This window comes from Rhinopithecus roxellana, chromosome 9 (assembly GCF_007565055.1).
Source record: "Rhinopithecus roxellana isolate Shanxi Qingling chromosome 9, ASM756505v1, whole genome shotgun sequence".
In the NCBI taxonomy this organism is placed as follows: Eukaryota; Metazoa; Chordata; class Mammalia; order Primates; family Cercopithecidae; genus Rhinopithecus; species Rhinopithecus roxellana.
Window position 1 is genome coordinate 63,122,912 of NC_044557.1, and position 25,539 is coordinate 63,148,450.

Consider the following 25,539-nt stretch of genomic DNA (forward strand, 5'->3'; position numbering starts at 1 on the left):
GTATTTTATTGAGAATTTTTGCATCGATGTTCATCAGGGATATTGGTCTAAAATTCTCTTTTTTTGTTGTGTCTCTGCCAGGCTTTGGTATCAAGGTGATGTTGGCCTCATAAAATGAGTTAGGGAGGATTCCCTCTTTTTCTATTGATTGGAATAGTTTCAGAAGGAATGGTACCAGCTCCTCCTTGTACCTCTGGTAGAATTCAGCTGTGAATCCATCTGGTCGTGGACTTTTTTTGGTTGGTAGGCTATTAATTATTGCCTCAATTTCAGAGCCTGCTATTGGTCTATTCAGGGATTCAACTTCTTCCTGGTTTAGTCTTGGAAGAGTGTAAGTGTCCAGGAAATTATCCATTTCTTCTAGATTTTCTAGTTGATTTGCATAGAGGTGTTTATAGTATTCTCTGATGGTAGTTTGTATTTCTGTGGGGTCTTCTTCTCTCTTTTCTTCTTTATTAGTCTTGCTAGTGGTCTGTCAATTTTGTTGATCTTTTCAAAAAACCAACTCCTGGATTCATTGATTTTTTGGAGGGTTTTTTGTGTCTCTATCTCCTTCAGTTCTGCTGTGATCTTAGTTATTTCTTGCCTTCTGCTAGCTTTTGAATGTGTTTGCTCTTGCCTCTCTAGTTCTTTTAATTGTGATGTTAGAGTGTCAATTTTAGATCTTTCCTGCTTTCTCTTGTGGGCATTTAGTGCTATAAATTTCCCTCTACACACTGCTTTATATGTGTCCCAGAGATTCTGGTATGTTGTATCTTTGTTCTCATTGGTTTCAAAGAACATCTTTATTTCTGCCTTCATTTCGTTATGTACCCAGTAGTCATTCAGGAGCAGGTTGTTCAGTTTCCATGTAGTTGAGCGGTTTTGATTGAGTTTCTTAGTCCTGAGTTCTAGTTTGATTGCACTGTGGTCTTAAAACAAAATTGCTGTATGCATTCTTATCTGTGTCTAAAGTCCTTAAGACCATCCTTCCTTTAGAGAGCATCTGGAAGGACTTACAGGACTCAAGATGTAGTTGTACGCATTACTAAGATTTATTATAGCAATGTAGTAAGGATACATACTTGAGTCATAAGAGGAAAAGACATAGGTTGAGTCTGGAGAAACTTATGCATGTGATTCCTTTTGCCCTCTGCCTCCTATGAAGGCACAGGTACACTTGAGTATTGAGTATACTTCTTTTTCCACCAAGAAAAAAATACACTAATGTGTGCGTTGTTTGAAGCCTCTTCAGTGTCCAGAGTTTTTGTTGGGGGCTGGTCATATAAACAACCTCTCCCTTTCAAGTACCAAAATTCCGGCCTCCTAGAAAGAAAGCAGATGTTCAGTATAAGCTTTACTTTTTGTACTGAAGGCTCAACATAGCAAACCACTCTTATCTTAAAGGATATGGGGAAGGCAACTTCCCAGACTTCACCAGTCATGGCCCAGCTTTCCAAGCAGGCTTTCCAAAGGATAGCCTTGCTATGTTGTCTTTTTTGTACTGTTCTTAAAATAATGTTTTCTAATGTTGTTTGCTTTTTATTCTATTTACGGAGGTACTTTTAGCCAGATACATTCCTACACTGAATTAAATTGAAGTTCTTTTAGTAACTAAGAAAGGGGAATGAGTAGTAGGTAGGCAGCTACCAATCCTACTATGCCAAGATTTTTTTCAAGTCTCCTTTGGGAAAAATTTGAATGCCTTACGGGGCACATCATGTGCTACGCTTGCTCTTGTTCACTATGCTTAAGCCACATCGATCTCTTTTCTGTTATTTAAATACAACAAACTTTCTTCTGCTGCAGGGCTTTCACTGTGGTATTCACTTTTCCTGTTATGTCCTTTCCATTTTTACTTGGCTTATAACCACTTATTTTTCATGTCTCAATTTAAACTTCATCTGTCATACCTCACTACCCTCTCCTCCTGTGTCTCTTAGGTTAGCTACTCCCAGTATTACCTTTCAATTGTATTATAATTGTTTACTGTCTTTTCTTTTCTAGAGGAACATATCTCATCCTAGCATATCACATGAATGAATGAATTAATGAGTGAATGAATGAATGTAAAATTTGGGTGGAGGAGAAAAGGGGAGTGCTAGAGGAAAAGGAGGGAAAGAGATTAAGATTTGTATTACATTTTTGAGAGTTATGTATTTAATAACTCAGAATTACCCTACCTAGAATTGTAGCCACCAGTCACATGTAGCTATTGGGTACTTACATGTAGCTAATCTGAATTGAGAAGTAAGTGTAAAATACTTACTGGGTTCAAATACTTTTTAAAAATAATGTAAATATCTTAATTTCATTGCATTTTAAAGTCATTAAATTGTATTTGGATATATTGAATAAGTAAAAATGTTAATATTGATTTCACCTATTTTTACTTTTTAAATGTGGTTAGTACAAGATTTTAAATGGCATTTTCTAATAGACAGTGCTTGCTCGGAAAGTGAGGCGATGATGTTTTACCTTAGTGTGTGGTCCTACGAATTTAAACTTTAGGGTATTGTCAAGAAAAAAGTAAATGGCACATTATCTTTTCTTTCATATTGTACTGTTACTACTTTGCAGCAAAAAATGTTGTGTTTTCTGTTTACTCTTTTTTCTGTTTACTCTTTTCATTATTTTCTGTTTACTCATTTTCTGTTAACTCTTTTTCATTATGTAAGTAAATGATCAAAACACCTGTAAGAGATCATGTTCATGTTTATTCCCTCTAATAACATTTATAATAGTAACAATAATTGCTAACACGTAAATGATTGTTGTGTGCTTGGCACTGTTCTAAGGGCTTCATATATATTAACCCATTTAATCCTTAGAATAGCCCTGTTGTTAGATACCATTATCATTCCCTTTTAACAGATGAGGAAGCTGGGGTGCAGAGGCAGTAAGTAACACTGTTAAGGACACAGACACAGCATCTTTGAGTCTTAATTCCGCTACCTGATAATGATATTACCTAAGAATGTGATTTAGAGTATTAAATGTGATGCAGACATAATGTACTTTCAGAGTTCTGGCTTTATGACTTACTACATGTGACTTTTCACATAGTAGGCATTCAGTAGGTTTTTTTTATTTGGAGAACACTGAGAAGGTGTAGTTTCTAGTTTATACTTTCCAGTTATATTATATGTGGGTTTTTTTTGTGTATTTCATTTTTGGTAATATAGTTTGGAATCTCAAAATACAAAAGAGCTGTGCATATATGAACTTTACTAAGCCTCATTATAAAAGACACCTGAGTCGATTCCTTTTCCTGGCAAATCCTTCCAGGATAAAAATAGAGCTGTCACTAGAATAAAAAAAAGTATGGAAAAAGAAAGCTACTAGTTTTGGTAGTGGCTAGGCTTGCTTTGGGCCATATCTGGTTGTGCCAGTTTGTTTACTTATTATCTATGGTGACTTTTGCACAATGGCTGACTTTAGTACTTGCAATAGAGATTTCATGGCTCACAAAGGTTTTGGCCCTTTGCATAAAACATCTGCCAATTTCTGACTCATGAACATATCAATCCAATAAAAGAATCTAGTGCTGGACCACAATTAAATTTGAATCTCCTAGGTTTTTCCTGAGCTGCTCCCTTAAAGGTATACCGGTTAGACTGCCTTGAGATTGTTCTTAGGGGAAAGTTGGATTTTGATTATATCCAAATATGGTCAGAGTGGAATCCTGAGGGTTCACAATAAGTGTATCCCAGGAGTCGGCAAACTGCAGCTTGCAGTGGCCTGGTCTTGTATTGCTTACAAGCTAAGAATGTTTTTTACCTAGTTAGAGGATTGAAAAAAAGAGGAGGAAGAAGAAGAAATGTGAGAGTCCACATGCAGCCCACAAAGTCTAAAATATTTACTATCTGGCCCTTTACGGAAGAAGTTTGCGGATCCTTGGTCTGCATAATCGGCACTGTTTTTTCTGATTACTACCCCTGGTAGTAGCCAAAAGGAGACAATTCCTTTGTGATGACAGATGCATTTATTGACATTTATTTACAGTCTTAGCACTGTAGACTAAGAGAGGGTAAGTGAGGTGGAGTTTTGTGTTTCAGCTGATTTATAAAGATGCAGTTTTGGTGTTTGATAATATTTGATGTCTCTGGATTAGATAGCGAGCATGGAATATCCACCAAATATTGTTCACTATTTAGGTGTTGTGTGCTGTTTATGATAAAAGGGCATTCTCAAAGTGCCATTGTCATATGGCACATGGTCTTGAAAACCGAAGATATGTAATAGCTTAATTGTTATGGCCACAGTGGTGCAGAGGGAGTCAACTGATCAGAATGAATGGGAAGTGGGTGGGAATGAAGTTAAGTTTGACAAGAGTAGTCTGGACAGGGAAGGAGTGGTAATGCCTCATGCAATGTGGCTTTTCTTATGATGTAAACTGGTTGAATTTTGGTAGTCACAAGTCTGCCATACAGTGGTAATCTCTGCATCAGAAACAGTCCTTTGCTTTTTGCCCAGTCTATGATGGTGAATATGTTGCTATGTGATACAGTGATGGATCCAGGCAGCAATTGTGACAATCTGGGTGGTGCAGGTTTGATCAATACCTTGATTCCAGTTGATCTTATCCTGGAATGGGCCCCTACTGTGATCATCAGCATGAGTGATCCAGATTATCTGATCAGCAATAGTTTTTTTTCTATAGTTTATGGCCTCTAAGCTTTAGTCTTTAAATCTGCCTCTCTAGTTTTCCAAGTGACAGCATAAACAGGTAGGCCATTGGCAATAACAATCAGTCATTTATAACAAGATTCCTCAAGGGAAATAATTGCCAGAATTATGAGAATGGCCTTGAATTTTGCCCACTGCATTATGCCCACTGAATAGCTGGAGCTAAGATAAAACAGCAGCAGTAACACAATGTATACCATTGGGTTTCAGTTTAGTTGAATCATCAGTGAATCAGACTCTGACATTTTGGGGAATTTTCATGTATCAAAGGCCCCATTAGGCCTGCAGCTTGACTTCAAGTGGCAAAATGAGAGTTAAAGTTTCTCCCAGAGGGATGTGTCTTATTATGGTTTGTGCTTCTATAACAGAATACCACAGGCAGGATAATTTATAATGAATGGAAATCTATTGGATCACAGTTCTGGAGGCTGAGAGGTCAAATATCGAGATGCTGGCATCTGGCAAGAGCCTTCTTGCTGCCTCCTCACACGGCAGACACTGGTGAGAGGGGCTAGTCCGCTTCTGTGATAACAAGCCTACTCTCGCTATAATGGCATTAGTCCATCCATGAGGGCAGAGTCCTCATGACCTAAACATCTCTTAAAAAATCCCACCTTCCAATACTGTCACAATGGCAATTAAATTTCAATATGAGTTTTGGAGGCGACAAACATTCAAACCATAGCAGGGTGGCTGCCACTTTTTCATGTAAATTCAAAAAGCTTGTGGGTGCCAAGCCTGGTATATTCTTGAATATGATGTTTTCATTTGACCAGGGGCAGCTACCTTACTCAGATCGAGCCAGTTGTGATGTCTATCTATTAGTTTAAAGTCCACAAAACTGGTGTTGGGCAAATCAGAATTTTTTTCTGAGAGTTTTGAACTTGGAACCAGAGAAAAATGAGGCTTGTTTGTTTTTAGTGGCAAAAAAGTATAAGAATTGGTGGTTGTCGTTTTATTTTACTGCCATGATGAGAAATTAGGTCTACAGAGAGCTTAACATCATCTGAAGAGACAAAGAGACAGAGTTTTGGAGTGATTTGAGAGTCTGCTTCCGATAGTTTCTGAGGCCTTGTCTTTCCCTTATCTTCACTGGGTTTTACCAATAAATCTCAGATTTTGTTTAGGCTAGTTTAAATTAGGCTAGTTTAAATTCACTGACCAAAATATGAGTCCTAACAAATACATCTCACTCTCTTAGGCCAAGTATAATTACTGATGGTTTGGCATGTTAATTTAAGACATATTAATTTGTATTTCACCTAGACCCATTTCTGTTTGTCTGTGTTGATGTCATGGAAGAAGGAATGAAAAATGTATGCACATTAAACTATATGTTATTTCCAAATTTGTCAGAGTTGTTGTTATTCATGTGAAGTGGTTTTCTCTAAGACACAGAGGAAACATAAAAGGTTAAAATATACTTTCGATTAAAGGTAATAAAATTAGAAACAAAGATTTGATTGGCACAAGCAAGAAAAGTTATGGAGTTATGGGTTATATTAGACTCCTAGGGAATATGAATCTGTACTTTGAACATGACTTAGTACATTGGTGAGAGAGCTAACATGAGTTTGGATTGATTGTACATCAGAAGATTCACCAGGAAGAACTGATAAATTCTTCTTAGTTTTATTCTTTACTAATCAGAATTTTGAGCAGTATTGTTGACATTAGAAAAGATTTAAAAATACCTAACAGGTTTCCAATAAGCTATTTGAAGAGAAGAAAAATGAAAAACAAGGAGAGAAATGTTACTTTTTTTTTTAAATTTTGTTACTTTTTTTTTTAAATTTTCATGATGTCTTTCCAATTTTATTTATTATTATTATACTTTAAGTTCTAGGGTACATGTGCATAACGTGCAGGTTTGTTACATATGTATACTTGTGCCATGTTGGTGTGCTGCACCCATCAACTCGTCAGCACCCATCAACTCGTCATTTACATCAGGTATAACTCACAATGCAATCCCTCCCCCCTCCCCCCTCCCTGTGATAGGCCCCGGTGTGTGATGTTCCCCTTCCCGAGTCCAAGTGATCTCATTGTTCCCACCTATGAGTGAGAACATGCGGTGTTTGGTTTTCTGTTCTTGCGATAGTTTGCTAAGAATGATGGTTTCCAGCTGCATCCATGTCCCTACAAAGGACTCAAACTCATCCTTTTTTATGGCTGCATAGTATTCCATGGTGTATATGTGCCACATTTTCTTAATCCAGTCTGTCACTGATGGACATTTGGGTTGATTCCAAGTCTTTGCTATTGTGAATAGTGCCACAATAAACATACGTGTGCATGTGTCTTTATAGCAGCATGATTTATAATCCTTTGGGTATATACCCAGTAATGGGATGGCTGGGTCGTATGGTACTTCTAGTTCTAGATCCTTGAGGAATCGCCATACTGTTTCCCATAATGGTTGAACTAGTTTACAATCCCACCAACAGTGTAAAAGTGTCCCTATTTCTCCACATCCTCTCCAGCACCTGTTGTTTCCTGACTTTTGAATGATTGCCATTCTAACTGGTGTGAGATGGTATCTCACTGTGGTTTTGATTTGCATTTCTCTGATTGCGAGTGATGATGAGCATTTTTTCATGTGTCTGTTGGCTATATGAATGTCTTCTTTTGAGAAATGTCTGTTCATATCCTTTGCCCACTTTTTGATGCGGTGTTTGTTTTTTTCTTGTAAATTTGTTTGAGTTCTTTGTGGGTTCTGGATATTAGCCCTTTGTCAGATGAGTAGATTGCAAAAATGTTCTCCCATTCTGTAGGTTGCCTGTTCACTCTGATGGTAGTTTCTTTTGCTGTGCAGAAGCTCTTTAGTTTAATGAGATCCCATTTGTCAATTTTGGCTTTTGTTGCCGTTGCTTTTGGTGTTTTAGACTTTTTTTAAAAGTTAGAGGCTTTAATAACTATTCTCTTCTAATATATCTTTGAAGTTTATTCTGTTACACAGAAAAAACATACATCTAAACAACTGTTGCTTTTCTAAATTCTTTTGGCTAATACTTTTCAGTCTGTGGACACACCATGTTCTCAGATTTTTAAAACTTCTTTGAAATTTTTTTTTTTTTTTTTTTTTTTTTTGTGGCCAGTTTTGCAACCACAAAAGGAAATAAGTACCTCAGCTATTTATTCAGGAATGGAGTCTCACTCTGTCACCCAGGCTGGAGTACAGGGTCACAATCATCATAGCTGACTGTAACCTGGAACTCACGGACTCAGGCCATGCTCCTGCCCCAGCCTCCCCAGCAGCTGATACTACAGCTGTGCACCACCATGCCCAGCCAGTACCTCAGCTTCATACACATACTTCCTTTTCTTTTAGAAACTCAGAGGCAGACATAGAAACAAAATGCAATTTTGAGTATTTATCCAGAACTATACCTTGTGTTAGAATATAAAGATTTATTGGGATCCAGTGTTACTTATTACTGCTCTTGGCTCTCAATGGTTATTTATTTATTTCAAACATTCAGACTCACCCCTCAAATAATCAAGTTTTGGCATCACTGGGACAATTAAGAAGGATGACCTGTAGGCCATAAATGTAGTTGCGAATGAAGAGTACCAAATATGTTTTTATCAGTGAAACACTGATGTAGTTAGCTTATGAGTATTTAGAAAAACAACACATTTTTGTCTGTCTAATCCGTTAGCATAGTCAGGACCTTATGGTTTAAATTCTAGCACTATGTAACTTCCTTCCCAGTTCACCCCCAATATTGGTATTTACTACTGGTGGTATCTTACACATCTTACTTAGATTCTTGAAATTTACAATTTCTTCATTGTAAAATATGGATAATAATACATTTTTCATGTTTTGGTTGTGATAAATTGCATTCATCACAGTGCCTAGCTTGGTAATTGGTGGCTACTGTTATTATAGTAACAGCAGTGATCAAATCTCTCTTGGATTATTTCATGATTTTATGAAGGGTAACAGGGTTTTCTAATTCTGTAAAAGAAAGGAGTGAGTTAAAACTAGAAGAAATTTAGTGGATTGAAAGAAAAACCAGTGGATTTTAAAAACTCAAAGAGGATGACATTTATTCATTGTATGACATTGTATTATTTGTTTTCTAACATTTTTCCTTTGAATGGTCCATGTGGGTGCTTTGTTAACATATACCTCAACTTTCTTCATGAGGCAAATAGTTGTTAATGTCTAATACAAAAAATGGCTATTACATATTATAAAGTGCTCATTATTGGTGTATATATCGCCTTTGATATAGGAGATTATTTTATTTTATTTATTTTATTTCATTTTTTTTTTTGAGATGGAGTCTTACTCTGTCACCCAGACTGGAGTGCAATGGCATGATCTCAGCTCACAGTAACCTCCGCCTCCTGGGTTCAAGTGATTCTCCTGCCTCAGCCTCCCAAGTAGCTGGGATTCCAGGCGCACACCAGCATACCCAGCTAATTTTTGTATTTTCAGTAGAGACGGGGTTTCACCAGGCTGGTGTCGAACTCCTGACCTCAAGTGATCTGCCCGTCTTGGTCTCCCAAATTGCTGGGGTTACAGGTGTGAGCCACCGTGCCCAGCCTGACATAGGAGACGATTTTAATTAGTATGTGGGAAACTTTAATTTTAGAAATTATTTATTTTAGTGTGTATTAGGAAAAATATATCCCACATATTTACATACATGATTTCAAATATTCCTGCTTAAGATAATAGTGGAATAAAAGTTTGCTTATAATATAAATTTATTGTAACCTAAAAATAGTAAAATGAGTAAATTTAAAGAAAAAATATTAATAGTATTATTAATAATTATTGAGTGGTTATTATATATGAGGCACTCTTGTACATACTTGCTATCTATTGTGTCATTTAGTCCTCACAACAGTTTTGAGAGGTAGGTATTATTATTATTTCCATTGTACAAATGAGAATATGAGACATTAGAGAGCAGAGAAGTAAACATTCTTGCCTTTAGTTATGTATCTAGTAAGTGGCAGAGCTGGAATATCAATCCATGTACTCCGACAGTGTCTGACCTCTTAGTCCCTATGTAATAACTGCTGCTGCTCTAATAAATAATAGTACAAATGATACATGGATAGGGTAGTAATAAAGTTGGTATACAAATACATGAAGTTTGTAAAAACTGCTCTAGATAATGAAATATTTCTAATCTACAAAACATTTTCATATATGTATATATTAAATTGAATAGAGATGCATTCAAAGAATCTATTAAGATTATTCTAAATATTAAAGGGAACATTATTGTCATTCACATAATGAAATAATACTTTATTTAAAAAAACAACATATGGTGAAGTATAGTAAGTTTTTTTCACCACTTCTGCACCTGCTTCTGTGAAAAGGAAATATTCATAGTTTATAATGAGTGAAAGTTGTTTTTTTAGGTCATTCACAACTGTGTTCCAAACTGTTTGATATTTTAGCTTCGAAATTTAACATCTTAACAGAAGTCATGTGACATCAGCAGTGAGGTGCAATGAGAGCTCTCTCAGGAATACTCTTAATAGAAAGGAAGACTTTGGGTCTGTGAGGTTGTGTGGGCTTGAATGTGATTTTTATTTGATATATGAGCTGTGACATAACTGTTGCATGACTGAGATGTGCTTGTAAGTGCTGTACTATGTAGATGGGTTTTTTTTTTTTTCCTGAAACAAAGCCAAAAATAAAATCTTGAATGTGTTCATGTAGTGGGAAAAGAATACTTCATAGAAACATATGGAAACATTTCTAAGTTTTTTTTCATTATATGAACCTTTTACTTTCTCAGCATTTTTATGATTGTTCAAGTTAACATGCCATTTACCTCATATTTTCCAAGTTTAGTGAGACATGGGAAATCTTATAGTACTGAGATGTTTGCCAGATAATTTTTAGGAATGCACATTTTAGGATTAGATGAAATGATTATTAGAAAATTAGGATTGAATAATGGGTTTATTTTTCATTAAGTTATTAATCATAAGACTATAGCTAATTAATTGTATTCATATGATGGGATTTGGTGAGGAGATGTATTGAGTGGTTATTTTCTTTTTACTCACTTTTCAATTATTAAAGCATAGGACAACATTAAAGGAAATCATAAAAGGAAAAAGATACAAGTATGGCATGACTGTTTTTAATTTTCCACGTTCCCTTCCAACTCATGTCTTCATATATAAATTCTTACATGGTTTTATTTATTATGTCTTTACCATTTTATGTTATGCTCTTCTTTTCATAACATTATATTTTAAAATTTCTCTTTATGGTGGTCACATACCACTCTGATTGTCTCTCTCATTGTGGAAAGCATACAAATAGAAAATTTTCTTAGATTCAAAGTTCCTCCCAAGGTCTCATTTTTTCTTCCTCTTTTCTGTCACAGAGAAATGACTTAGAATTATATACATGCTGCCTCTCCAGTTAGCTTTGATGCTGAGTCCAGTGTATATTTTGTAGTTCTAACTTCCTGACTCTGACATACGTAGAACTCTCTTCTGGTTTGTGGGCTCTTCTCCTTTGTCTTTTTGTTGTTGGTCTTAAGAGAGTACACTGAGTAATCTCTTTCTCCTATGTTGCTTCAGCTACAACCCATTCGCTGACAACTGGTTCATTTAATGCTGTAGCCCAGAACATCTTCCTGAAACTGTTGAATTTAATTGAATATGCCAAGGTATCTAACACTTATACTATATTCAGAAGGAAATTTAACTCTTATTTTCTAATCATAGCTAATTGTATCACAATTCACCCCTTGTTTTCTGTAAAACACCTAGGGATTCTCTTTAATGTTCTGTTATTTCTTCCTGCTAAATCTTCCTGGGCTCTACTTTCTGTTACCATGCTTTTGTTTCTAATAGTACTGTTGTAATAGTATCTTTCCAAGTTTTCTCTTGTTTTTCTTTGCAATTCATTCTCTCCAGTGCAGTCTCAGTGATCTTTCTAAAATGGAATTCTGATTGTATCCTTCAGTGGTTTCTCATTTGTCCTCAAGATAAAGTTGGAACTTCTTCCCATGTTAGTACATGGTCATTTCATGACCTTCTCTTAGACTCATTGTGGGAAACTTTCTTCCTCAAGCCTCTTTTTCCTCCCCTCTTCCCTCTCCTCCCCTCCCCTCCCGTCCCCTCCCCTCCCCTCCCCTCCCCTGTCCTCTGTCTTTGACGGAGTCTCACTCTGTCACCAGGCTGGAGTGCAGTGGCGCCATCTCAGCTCACTGCAAGCTCTGCCTCCTGGGTTCACGCCATTCTCCTGTCTCAGCCTCCCGAGTAGCTGGGACTACGGGCTCCCGCCACCACGTCCAGCTAAGTTTTTGTATTTTTAGTAGAGACAGGGTTTCACTGTGTTAGCCAGGATGCTCTGAACTACTTATAGTACACTTCAAGCCAAAACATATAGTCTCTCATACCTCCTTGCTGTTGCACATGCTACTGCATCTTCCTGCAACCTCTTGCCTACTGTCATAACCATTTCTTCTTGTCTGCTTAACCTATTTTCCATTAAGACATAGCTGAAGCTTCAGATCCTTCAGACTGCTTTAGGTGTACTTCTTTTAAGTTCCCAGAGTATGCTATCTAACATGTTGTGCCAGTTATATAGTATATGCCTTACATACTTTTAAATTGAATTATTTAATATTATTCCACTGACATCTTTTTTTAAAGAAATTCATTAACACTTGAAATGTAGGTGATTTATTATTGTTCTTAGATACAACATTTTGTATCTTCATGCATGTTGATATTTTTAAGTTACTTTCCTGCAAAAATTTCTGAGAGCACAAATATTGGGTCAAAATTAGGGACACTTCTTACGACTCTTGGGTGTTGCCTTTCAGGTAATGATTCTTAATATCAATCTTGCCTAAATTACATGTTATAGGTATAATAATCTTCAGAAAGCAAGACTCTTGGTACTGATAACATTTTCTCTGTGTAAATAAATTTTTAAAAATTTATACATAATATCAATTTTATGTTTATGTGGTATATGTAATATTTTGTTGCATGCATAAAATGGGTAATGATCAGGTTAGAATATTTGGACTATCCATGACTTTGAGTATTTATCATTTCTATATGTTGAGAACATTTCAGTTTCTTTCTTTGAGTTACTTCAAAATATACACCGTTGCTATTAGCCTCCCCACTCTGCCATCAATATTAGAACTTACACCTTCTGTCTAACTGTATGTTTGTACTCATTGACCCATTTCTCTTCATCTCCTGCAACTCATCCACACACTTTTCCCAGCCTCTGGTATCCATCATTCTACTGTCCACCTTCATGATACCAACTTTTTTAGCTCCCACATATGACTGAGAAAAAGAAATATTTTATCATTAAGAAAAACCTGATCTTGAACTAATATTAATTTTTGTATTCAATAAACATATATAGACACTGTTTTATGTTTATCTCTATACCAGGCACTGGGAACACATATAGTTAAATTCTTCCACTCCCTGTGTCGTTCCTTGGTTATTTTCAAAATCAGTTTCTCAAGAACTCTGAAAAGTAACATACATAATATAATTCATACATGTTTATTGTATTCATTGGAGCTGCCTGCTAAATATGAAGAAAAATCAATGTTATATTTAACCTATCAATGCCATACGTGAAAAAGATTTTGTTTTCTATATTTTAGGGAATGGCTTAATTACTTGAAAAACTGCCTCTTCCCATATTAACATTTTTGCTTTTATCTTTTAGATTTTAGGAAGGTTTTGAAAATTAGGATCAGATTTTAATAATGAGTAGCAAAAATGAGGTGCTTTTTTTTGGAAAATATAATTCGTAGACTGAATGAATGAATGAAGTTCAGTTTTATTTTTTTAACAAGTTGAATGATTAGGATTTATAATATAGTTAGTTTGTGTGTACTTCTTAAACTGTTCTGGTTTGTTTCATATATCCATATTAAAATATAAGTAGTAGATGGTTATAGTATTTCTTTGTATATGATATCCACACAAGAACTCTTTGTACTGTTGGTGGTACTGTTATACAGTTCCACACTACAGTAAGTAAATATATTACCTCAACCATTAATCAGCCTACCATTGCCATTGATGACCCAATGCTTAAGTTGTAACACTATGCTGCTGACCCAGACTCAGGGGGCTTATTTTTATTTTTTGATGCATTGCTGTAGGCAATTTTAAGGGTGTGGAACCAAGCCATTTTCTCTCTTGGACTCATTTCCACTTTTATTTCCTATGGGAGGCTTAGCCTTCCTTTCAAATATTTGAATTTCTAAATTATTCACCTATTCTGTGATTACTAGGTGGAGGAGTAATGCCCATTTTAACATACTGAATTAAAAGAATAAAATGGCTTAACTGTTCTCAGAAAATAGAATGGCTTAGCAATTCTCAAAATTAAAATTTTGTAATTTGTGAAATGCTTTTCTTATAGACACTTTATTTTTTGTATGTGTTTTTCATGGATTACTTTTATTTTGTGCTTATGTGCTAGGAATGTTTGGCTTGGTTTTTGTCCCTGGAGAGTGCAGGGAACTGACAGGTTATATGAAGTTGAAAATAAATTTAATGAGTTGTAAAAACCAGTGTTTCATTTTTCCTTGGTAACTAATATGTACTTGTGAGGAAGTGTCCTAAAAAATTTAAAATGAATAGACCTTCAGGTAGCCTAGAAACTTTCAATTTTAACATTAATGAATGTATCTCAAAAACGAAAATAATTTTATTCACTAGGAAAAATAAAGTTATTTTAGTTTTAGAATGGATATTTGGGGCTTGAATTTGCTGGCCATAGTTATCCAGTCTCACAGATAAAATATATGTAATCTATATAGTTTTAAAGTGTTTTTTTTTTTTTTTCTTTTTAAAAACCTCACTTTTACTTTGTTTCCTTTCTTCATCACGAAATTGATGGAACATCCTACTTGTACCAGGTACATTATAAGGCACTGGGGTTTTTAATGTGAAGAAGGTACAGATTGCAGGAGCTCCATCTTTACTAGGGAAACAGACATATAAGCACATAATTATAATAGTGTGTGGTAAGTACTGCTGGATGTTCAAAAGGAAGCCATAAGAAAAGAGCAGATGATTATATTTGAAGGCTTGAGGGAAGAGTTGACATTTTGTGGTTAGGGTGTGTGTGTGTGTGTGTGTGTGTGTGTGTGTAAGTGGAGGATGAAGGTGGTCGTAAGCTCACTCATCACATATTTCATATAAAATGAATCGTCTGTGCACTGTTAAAAATGACATTTTATTTGTAGGTATAAGGAGTGATTTTTGAAATGGAAACAGGGCTGGTTAGGTTCTCCAGAAAGCTGACCCTGAGATGGAATTAGGACTGCAAACTGCATGCTAGTGAGCAACACCTGTGAAAAAAAAAGGTTGGGAACAAGATTGGATGGAAAGAGTTGTCACATTGTGAAGCTGATTTTGCAAAGTCTCTGGGCAACCCATTAGGGACCTCTGGAGCAAAGGTTGTTGTAATATTCCTGCATTAGTGGAAATGACTAGGACCTTCTACCACCATTATTCAGGCATTGGCTCTGGGCTTCTCCATGAGGAGAATGCTCTTGGCTGAAAAGCTGAAGTCAACTTTATAAAAGCTAACAGCTGAAGACTGTCAGCTAATCATGTTCCTTGTAGCCAGGCAATGTGTTCGTAGTTGAAGGTGGGGGTGGACTTCGGTATGATACTAATTATTCATGGATTGATTTATTGATTGATTGATTGATTCAGTCAGCGTTAACAGTTTGACACTATGTGCTAGGGTTAGGACTGGGCATGGGTGATATGAACAAAACAGACATGTCCCTGTTCTCATGTAGAGCAAAGGTATGGAAGAAGAATTTTCTAAGCAAACCGAAAATCTGATATAAAGGACCTGTTATGGGTAAAACCTTGGCTTAAAGGAGAGATAGAAGGCCACTTTGGCTAGAGAATTCTGAGATAAAAAGAAGAGAGTGCAGGGAAATGAGGTCAGAGAGTTTGGTAGGTGTCATATTCTAAAGCCTTGCAAGCCACAGTAAGAATTTTGGATTTTGTTCAAATAACATTGGGAGGTCGTTGGAGGGTTTTAACCAAAGGAGTGATACAATTTGACTTATGATTTAGAAAGTTTACTCCTGCTTACCTGTTTCCACATTCAATAGGCATAATGCAAATATATATTGACTTCTCACTTAAGACATACAATGTTGTCACTTGGAGAATTCTTTCGTATCACGAGTAATTGTGTAACATCTGCAGAAAACACACATTAATTACATTATTAGAGTTTATTTTTCCCATTTTCTGTGTTTCTGTAGTAACTCATTAACCAGTTATTTTGCTTCTAAGTAACTATTACTGAATTGTAAGAACCATATTAATTTTTAGTTGAGTAAATAGAACTTATGATTCATGTTTGCATTTTTTGCCTATTCTTAGCTCTGAAAAAAGTAAATAAATGCTTGTGTAGGAATTTTATTTAGGCATTTTAAAGTCTTCATGTGAATATCTTGAGTCGTTAAAGTTTAGTCCCTCACTCGATCCACACGACTCTCTGTTGTAGTACAGGACATAGTTGAAAGCTCCCAGGTTTCCTGCATATAGCAGGGACCTGCACAGTGCTGCCTTCTAGAACTGCTTTTATTTTCCTTGAGGTCAGAAGTCCTCCTCCCATAGGAAATTTTAGATCTCGCTCCCCTCCAAAATACTGACTTGCCTAATTGAAAGTTATTTTACTCATGTTGATTCTTATTTAAGACTTGTAATTGTGTATGAAAACTAGGTTGCAGTTCTGAGAAATGTCTTCTCAATGCCCAAGTTTGAACCTTGGCCACACCATTTGTTAACCATATGATTTAGGGAAGTATCTTTATGTCTTTAAAAATCAGTTTCCTCCTCTGTAGAATGGTGAACACTGGTAGTATGTGCCTTATAGGAGTATAGTGAGAAGTAAGTGAAATAATATAGAATGTCTGGTATACCATGATTGTTCTATAAATGGAAATTGTTACAGTTTTACTGTTACTTTTAATGGGATTATTACTTTATTAGGGATACTAGAAATGCAGATTCAAGTTGGGCATTCAGCTGAAATCTACTCTGGTTTCAGCTTTGGCCTTGGCCTTTGGGAAGTTGAAGAGCAGAATTGTCACTTCAGTGTCATTTCTGGCATTCCTGAATTTGTGTGTGAAAATGCTTACCATTATATCTAGTAGCCTAACATTACTTTGAGAAATGAGACATGTCATTTGGACTTTTTGTTAATGTTTCAGTGTTTATTTTTAAAATTACAGGTAAGCATTCTAAATGTAACAGACAATGAACATATGCTCATAGGCTTTATGTGTTAAAGTTCTGTCAATAAGTTAAAGTATAAATGTTTATCACCAGAGTAAAATACTATAATTGTCAATAATTGTAGAAGCTGTTAGTTTCACGTATAGAAATCATGATTTCACAAGTTCAATGATTAGGTCAGGAGATTGACAGTTAACACAAATACTAACCTAGTACATTTTTTTTTCTTTTTCTTTTTTTTTTTTTGAGACGGAGTCTTGTTAGCTGGATATATTTCTTTTTTTTTTGTTTTCTTTGTCACAGAACACTATTTACAGTAGAGGAAACTGGCATTGCAGTCTGGTGGTATAATGGCTTGTTCACATAAACCAGTACATGTTCATCGTTTAGTACAGAAAGCCCTAATGGCACATGCCCTATTAAAATTTAGGGCATCTCCAATATTCTCTCTCTTATTTTTCTTTGTCATCTTTTCTTTTCTTTTTTTTTTTTTTTAAATAAATGTTTTCAAGGTTTGTCTAAAAGAAGGCCATATAGGTTCTTGGCTACCAGAAGACAATTCAGAACAGTTGTTGCACAGTTGGACTGTCACCTTCATTTTTTTTCCAACTCATTTTTATTAAAAAACTAAAAAAATGCTCCAACTATCAGTTTTACAAAATCTTTAAGGGAAACACAAGAGCAAAGGTGCTGAGGTAAAAAACACCTGAGGTAGCTTTTTCTGTGTGTTTTTCTCATTTAAAAAATCTGTAAATTTAACGCCCTGGGCCAACAACCTTGTATAAATTGCTACTTTCCTCCACATTTTTTTTTTTTAAAGAAAGAACTTATTTTGCTCCATACTGATGGCTTATACACCAAAATGCAAAAAGACAAAATACATTCTTTCATTGTGGAATTTTTTTCTTTGTTTGATTAATTGGTTGGTTTGATGGGTTCCTGTTTTCCTCTTCCAAAATGCTAGGACAAGTACCATTGACTCTTGTTCTTTTGAGTAACCAAGTGTAAGTTGAGGCTGATTTGTGTGTTTCGCTTTTGTTGCTTTTGTGTGATGGGATACTCAGAGCACCGCTTTCCTGCGGGGGCTGGGGGGTGCGTAGATAGGGGATTGAGATGGAGGGATGAGGGAATTCAAAAGAATGGAGATGGAGAAGTAGGGGAGGGGAGGTTGGAGAGAGATAAACAGAGAGAGAGATAGAGAATTATATAGCAGTATGCAAAAAACCAGTTTAAAACCTGTGAAGCAAAGAGAAATGGATGTATAAGCTAGACAGGCATAAGGAGTGACACAGTTTTCTCTTCAAGGAGACGGTATCCCTCCGGTTGACATACACAGATGATCCAGAACTGCTGTGAGTTTCCTTCTGATGAGATTTCCCCCTGGGTGAATTTTGTGTAGGTGGCCTCGAAGCTCTTCTGTACACCGTGAACCTCCCAAAGAAAGACTTTAAAGTCTAGAAAAGTCTGCTTTCTCTTTAAAAAGAAAAAAAAAATTAATAGTTGATTAAAAATTGGAATTAGTTATTTAATATATTATTTCTCAAATATATTACCGCTGCAGGCACCCTGTGTAACCCACAGGCCACATATCTTAATGTCCCCTACTAATATGTACACCCATGTACAGAGATTTGCCACAAAAAAAGGTGTGCATTTTGTTTGGCTTTGAAGTTCACCTATGTTACTTCAACCAAAAGGGATGGCGTTGTGGGAGTTAAGGAGAGATCTGAGTGGATGGTGAAGTGGATTGCTGAAGCCTGCAGGAGCCCTGGGAGGCAGGAGGCAGGGCCTGGAGGTTCTGGCAAACCTGGCTGACCTTCCCTACCCCTTCTTGGCCCCTGGGATTCTCAGGGCATCTACAGAGTCCCTGGCCGCCTTCGCAGACTTCCCATTCCTCAGATGGTCTTTGCTTTGCTCCGTATCTGGCTGGCTGTGTTTGGTCTCATTTTGTCAGGTGTTGGAAGGCCTCCATTCATCTATTGTTTTGCTGGTGCCTGTGGGAGGCCTCACTTGCTGCACTGTGAGGCAACTCCCTGAGGGTATTTCTACTCCTGCTGTTTCACCTGTGTCCCTGATCTTGCGTTGTGCAGTCTGGCTAGCAAAGAAGTGCCCAATAATTCTGACAGTCACTTCCTCATTTTCATGAAGCACAAATGACTTCTGCACTGGTTAAGTTCTGTGGTTCATTCATGGTCTTGCCACCTTTGCCAGTCACCTGGCCAGCTGTGGAAGAGGGCACTCTGATATGGGCTTCCAGCTTCACTTCTTTGGGGTTAAAGAAGTTTTCTTCTTTCAGTTTCCTGAAGATCCGTCCCTGGGCCTTGATGGAGGCTCCGGTGAATCTTGCCAGCTGTTTGATGTGTGCCCCTTTCTTTCCGATGATGGTACCCACAACCTGGGTTAGGATGAAGAGATTCACAATTTCCTGCTTTGGAGAGTGATGATGCGGGAACGGGCCAAACTGGTGATGAGGGTACAGGCTGGAGAAGTATCCGGAGTGGGTATTAACAGCCAGCATATCATTTTCAAAGGCCTCACGCAGTTTCTTCATAATCTCTATCTCAGCACTGGCACAGGCCTCCACTGTGCCCTTCACAGTAATGGTTCTTTCTGAGTTGTATATGCTCAAATCCTGCAAGGAGGAGATTGTTATCTTGGTCCCTGTTTCATGTTCAATTTTCTTCACATTTCTGCCTTCTTTTCCAATCAGTTTTCCAACCAAGCCATTATGGGCCATGATTTTCAGAGGAATCTCTTCGGCTGGTTTGGTCTCATCTGCCTCTTTCTGCATGATTTCAAGAATTGTGTGGCTGTGACATGCTTCAGAAGTCCCCTCTGGGGTGGCATGCATGGTGACAGGCTTCTCTTCAGCTCCAGAGTTCTCTTTTCTATAGATGTCTAACCGGGACTGGGTCTACTTAGTGATGTTCATTATGGTCAAGCCCTCCTTTCCGATCATGGCACCAAAAAACTGGGTGGGATCTGCAGCGGGAAATCAGTCTGGCCTGAGAAGAGCCCCCAGGGCATGGCCTTGCTCCCGGTAAGAGTGGTCCGGTCCCCACCCTGGGCTCGTTGAGCAGGTGAGGGGGAGCTCACCTGTTCATCTGGGATATAGGAAATCTTGAAGGAGTAGTTCTCAAACTGATGCCCACTTAGCTTCTTCATGGCTATTTTGCTTCTTCTCTTGTTGCATATGTGACGTTGACAACAGCAGTTTCTGTGTCTGAGTTGACTTGTTCCACATTCTCCACTGTACCGTATTGAGCCAAAAGTGCATCCAACACCTCCCACTGAAGGTGAGGAGGTATGTTTCAAATCTGAATTTTCCTGTTCCTTACCTTTTTAGAGACTGAGTAATCAACCATGATTTTCCCATGCAATTCCACTTTACCTTGGCCTTGCCGCCGCCCCGCGCCCACTCCACAAGCTGGTCGGGAAGGGGCTCCTGCGAGGCTGGGTTCGGTCAGGCTGGGAGCAGAGCCTTGTGCTGGCTAGAGTTGGGTAGTGCGCGTGTGTGAGTTCCTAGTACATTATTAACTTTATGAAAGTCTTTGTAATTTTTCTAAGTCAAAATGTTCATAAACATTTAAATAAAAATAAGACATTAGTAGAGGTTGCATTATATCCTGATTATTTGTATAATTTATAAAATTGTTTAATGTACAAGCACAAATAAAACATTTAAACTATATACATTTTCTATTTAATTGCAACAAGTCTCCCAAAATAATGCCCTATTTGGGATTTATTCACATTTATAAGATTGAATTAAAGGGAGAAATAGAATGTTCCAGGAAGGAGAATAAAATGATTAATAGTATCCAAGAAAATAATCCTTGACTCAAATATAATAATGAAAAAATATGAAGGTATGAAAAGAAGAAAGTGTTAGAGAAAAATTAGATCATCTAGAACACACCTTACTTTCTCAGTAATCTTAAAATAATAGACTTTTACAAGAGTGCTTTGCAAACATTTCTGTGTAGATTTTTAATTAATGAATTGTTGATATAGAGGAAAGAAAATGTAGTAAGTTGCTAGAAGTATCAGCATCTTCAATGCTACCAAAAAAGTCTTGCTCCCGCATCTATTTCAGCTGAAATTGAACACCTTCTTTGTCACTACAGATGTGTAGAGACTATAGTAATAATGTAGCAGCTGACAGCAGGTGAGAAATTGAGTACCATGTTGTCATATTAAAAATCAACTCAATATGCTTAATAGAAACTTACCTTGAAAATTTATTTTAAATTAGATTCTACATTTATCTTTGTATTCCAAAAAGTTATTCTGTAATGATGATATTTGGCTTTTGCTACAGCTTAGTAGTGTGCTGTATTTTAACAATATGGAATGTAGTAAAATCTATTCCTTTTCTTCTGTGTGCCTATCATATTTATTAATTTACCCAAATTATACAGAATGTTGGGTAAGTTTAGAGGAAAGTATTTTTAATAGCAAAATCCTGTGTTTTCAGCCTTAATGTTTTTAGAGGCTAGTTTCTATTTTAACTAATAATTTAGTAGGCTGCATATTATATATAAAATTTAAACAAGTTTTTATGTTTCAACATAGAGGAATTGCCAATTATTTTCTTCTTAACTAAGTGATACATTACATTAAATCCACTGGAGTACTTTTCAACATAATTTATTACACAAATAAGTACTACCATATAAAAAATTTCCTCCTGTAATCCCAGTACTTTGGGAGGCCGAGGCGGGCAGATCATGAGGTCAGGAGATCGAGACCATCCTGGCTAACATGGTGAAACCCCATCCCTACTAAAAATACAAAAAAAATTAGCCGGGCCCATCCCTACTAAAAATACAAAAAAAATTAGCCGGGTGTGGTGGCAGATGCCTGTAGTCCCAGCTACTCGGGAGGCTGAGGCAGGAGAATGGCGTGAACCCGAGAGGCGGAGCTTGCAGTGAGCTGAGATGCACCACTGCACTCCAGCCTGGGCAACAGAGCGAGGAGAATCCGTCTCAAAAAAAAAATTTTTTTTTCAGTGTTATTTCATTTTCCTTCAGTTCTTTCATGAGATAGTTGTTAGAACCACTTACTGTGAATTAGAGATAATAGAGACATAAAAAAAATTTGCTTTTTTCCCCTCTACAGTAGAAAACAATGGTAACCACTTATTTATTTCTTTGTCAATCAATGAAAATAGAATAGTATCTACTGGAGATGGGTGTGGAGATCTTAAAGTTTAAAAACAGCTGCATAGTATCCAAATAAGTAGTATAGGATGTATTGTAACAATGCAAGAACTGGTTTGATTTAATTAACTGTGGTTTAATATGTTGTGCATCTCACTCATGGCAAACCATGGTAGCATTTACTGGCTGATGCTTCAAAGCACTACTGTTTTTCATCTACTGTCATTGGTCAGTTGTGTTGTAGAGGCATTATATAAGGTCTGGAAAACAGTTCTCAAGGATTTTGCTTTAATGATAGGTGTAACATCTAGTCCATTTGTTGATGTCTTTTTTTTTTTTTTTTTTAAAGACAGAATCTTGCTCTGCTGCCCAGGCTGGAGTGCAGTGGCATGATCTCGGCTCACTGCAACCTCAGATTCCTAGGTTCAAGCAGTTCTCCTGCCTCTGCCTCAGTCTCCTGAGTAGCTGGGATTACAGGTGTGTGTCGCCACACCTGACTAATTTTTGTATTTTTAGTAGAGACAGGGTTTGGCCATATTGGCCAGGTTGGTCTTGAACTCCTGGCCTCAAGTGATCCACCTGCCTTGGCCTCCCAAAGTGCTAGGATTATAGGCGTGAACCACCATGCCTGACTTGCTGATTTTAATTTGATGTAATCTCTGAACTCTGTTCTTAATGACTTTAAAGTTTGAAACTGTAATGGTTTTACCAAGTACCTTTTAAATGATGTTTCCTGAAGCAGAGAACAGATAAATTTGAATGATATGTTTCCAACTACAGACAGCAGTGATCTTCATGTCCTATTACATTCACCCTATAAAATCACCTGGATGTTTTTAAAAAGGCAAGTGGAGAATGGAGAAAAAAGAAGCATTGCTCATGTGATATGTACAGTGATCTGAGATTTCTTACATTTGATAATGCTATGGAAGTTATCTTAGATGTAAAGTAGTTTCAAAAATTCCAGTTCTGTAACCACATCTGATATGGTTTAGCAGTGTCCCCACCCAGATCTCATCTTGAATTCCCACTTGTCGTGGGAGAGACCTGGTGGAAAGTCTTTCCTGTGGTGTTCTCATGATAGTGAATAAGTCTTACAAGATCTGATGGTTTTAAAAAGAGGCATTCCCCTTCACAAGCTCTCATTTTTTACCTGCCACCATCCACGTAAGATGTTACTTGCTCCTCCTTGCCTTCCCCCATGATTGTGAGGCTTCCCAAGGCACATGGAACTGTAAGTCCAATTAAACCTCTTTCTTTTGTAAATTGCTCAGTCTTTATCAGCAGTGTGAAAATGGAATAATACAACACCTTAACTTTTGAAGTAAATGAGATGCCTGATGGTATTTCCCCCCAAGTATTTTGTGTTTGCTTTTACAGGTACTTTTTGGATTACTTGAATAAAAATGCAAAAATTACTATAAAAATAGAGGATTATATCTCTTTAACAGATTATCACTGTTATCTTTCAATACATTGACAATGCAAGGGTAATAGTTGAGGGTTTTTGTCAAAATGTTGGGGTAAGCAACCAGGCTAATGTAAAGTGGAGGCAAGGAAAATGTTTCAGTGAAAAGGAAAACAGGCATGTAAATACATTGTCGGTGAAAAATAAGAAATGAATAAATAAATATTTAATAAAATTAATGACTGAAACAGAAAAAGTCACGAATGTTTTTGGATAATAGGCTATACCACAGTGATATAGAATTAGTTGAGAGGGTGGTGGTGAGGGATAAAAGACTACACATTGGGTATAGTGGTGTATGCTGCTTGGGTGATGAGTTCCCCAAAATTAGAGAAATCACCACTAAAGAACTTATCCATGTAAGTTTTGGGGGAACCACCTGTTCCCCCAAAATTATTGAAATAAAGTAAAATAAATTTTAAAAAATTCATACAAAAAAAAAAGTATTTTGTTACCTGACCTGCATTATGCAGTTTTTTTTTGTTTTTGTTTTTTTTTAATTAAGAATGGCAAACTCCTTCTGAAACTCTTGATGGCCTTCATTTCTCCAATTTCAGGTCTTGCTGCTCTCATCCCTACTTCCTATAGGCAGTACTACCAGTAAGCTTCTGTAATAGGCCTCTAGGCAGTCCTAGTTCCTTCCTTAGGTTTGTAGGTCATGCTCTTCCATTGCCTGGAGTACTTCAATTTACTCTACCCTCACCCTATTTTCTGGTTTACTTTTCTTTATCCTTGAATATTAATTCTATAGACCAGGATAGGGGTACCTTTATAATTTCAAAGTGCCCTATACTTCCACTGTCATAGTACATATATTAATTGTACATTTCTCTAAGTTAGTGTAAGAGTTTGTGGGAGTGTGTGTGTGTGTGTGTGTGTGTGAAAAGACAGTATCTTTAGTTAATAAGCACAAAATAAATATGTTTTGAATGAGAAGATTCTGGTTCTAGTATTTACTATTTTTGGATTTAGGAAACATTTATTAAGTGTTTAAATATTACTTCTTAGTCCAGCCTGGGGGGAGTTTAGAGGAAAACTAATGGACATGGGGCAAGCTTAGGTGGAAGGATGATGCTTGAGCTCAGCTGTGTAGGATGAGTTAATCTGGACCGAGTTGCTGATAAAAATAGAATAAATTTTGGTAAGAACTTTTCCTCCAGTGTATTTTGGCATTGCTTTGTATAATAAAAAATAAGTTAAAGGATGTTAGACTATAATAAAATTTATATTGAAAAAAACTTATGAGAAATTAACTTTATATGCAAATTCTAAAAAAGTCTGAAATGTACAGATGCTTCATGTTAATACTGACAGTTATTGACTAGTTTATCTTATTTCAATTCATGATAAAAAAGCTAAAACAGTTGTTTTTAAGCGCTAACAGAATAACTGGGTCTTGGAAAATAAGTAGCATTATATGCAAAACGTGTAATATGCCAACTGGTGGCATTTTGCTTCCCTATAATTATTATCTAGTGAATGATAAGACTAGATTATCATTCTAGTGATATATCTAAAAATAAATTTCTTATTTATTTATATGTTATATGGTAAAACTTATATTTAGAATCTTACAAGGGAAAGGAAAAATATCTTTTCCCCCTCTCCAAAAATCTACTGAGAGAGGAAGGTATTTATTTGGCTTACCTGAATTACATGAGACAATATCTCAGACTTTCACCTGAGTAAGAATCACTTTGGTTCATGCTAAAATACAGGTTCTTAGGCCAGTCCTGTTTTTGTTGGTGAGGCCCTTACATTTGACCTTTAATGAGCATCCCAATGTTATCACATTCCAATGTGATAACAAATTGGAAAATAATGTGTATGTCAGTAATATGTAATTCAGATACTAACGACTGACCCTTATTCTCCTGGCCATTGAGTGGTGTGGCTGACACATTCTATGTAAATCTGAGGTTCTCAACAGGTTATATCCAATTCTGTCATAAATTTAGAGTAATCTTAAGTACATTGAAT

General features: G+C 36.5%; 1 protein-coding gene and 1 pseudogene across 14 annotated transcripts in view; one reads left to right on the plus strand and one right to left on the minus strand.

The window, feature by feature from the left end:
* The window catches only part of VPS13B (vacuolar protein sorting 13 homolog B), a 904,863-nt gene that overhangs the window by 227,692 nt on the left and 651,632 nt on the right, over positions 1-25,539 (plus strand). The window lies entirely within an intron of this gene.
* On the minus strand, positions 18,936-20,312 carry LOC104679877 (annotated as a pseudogene).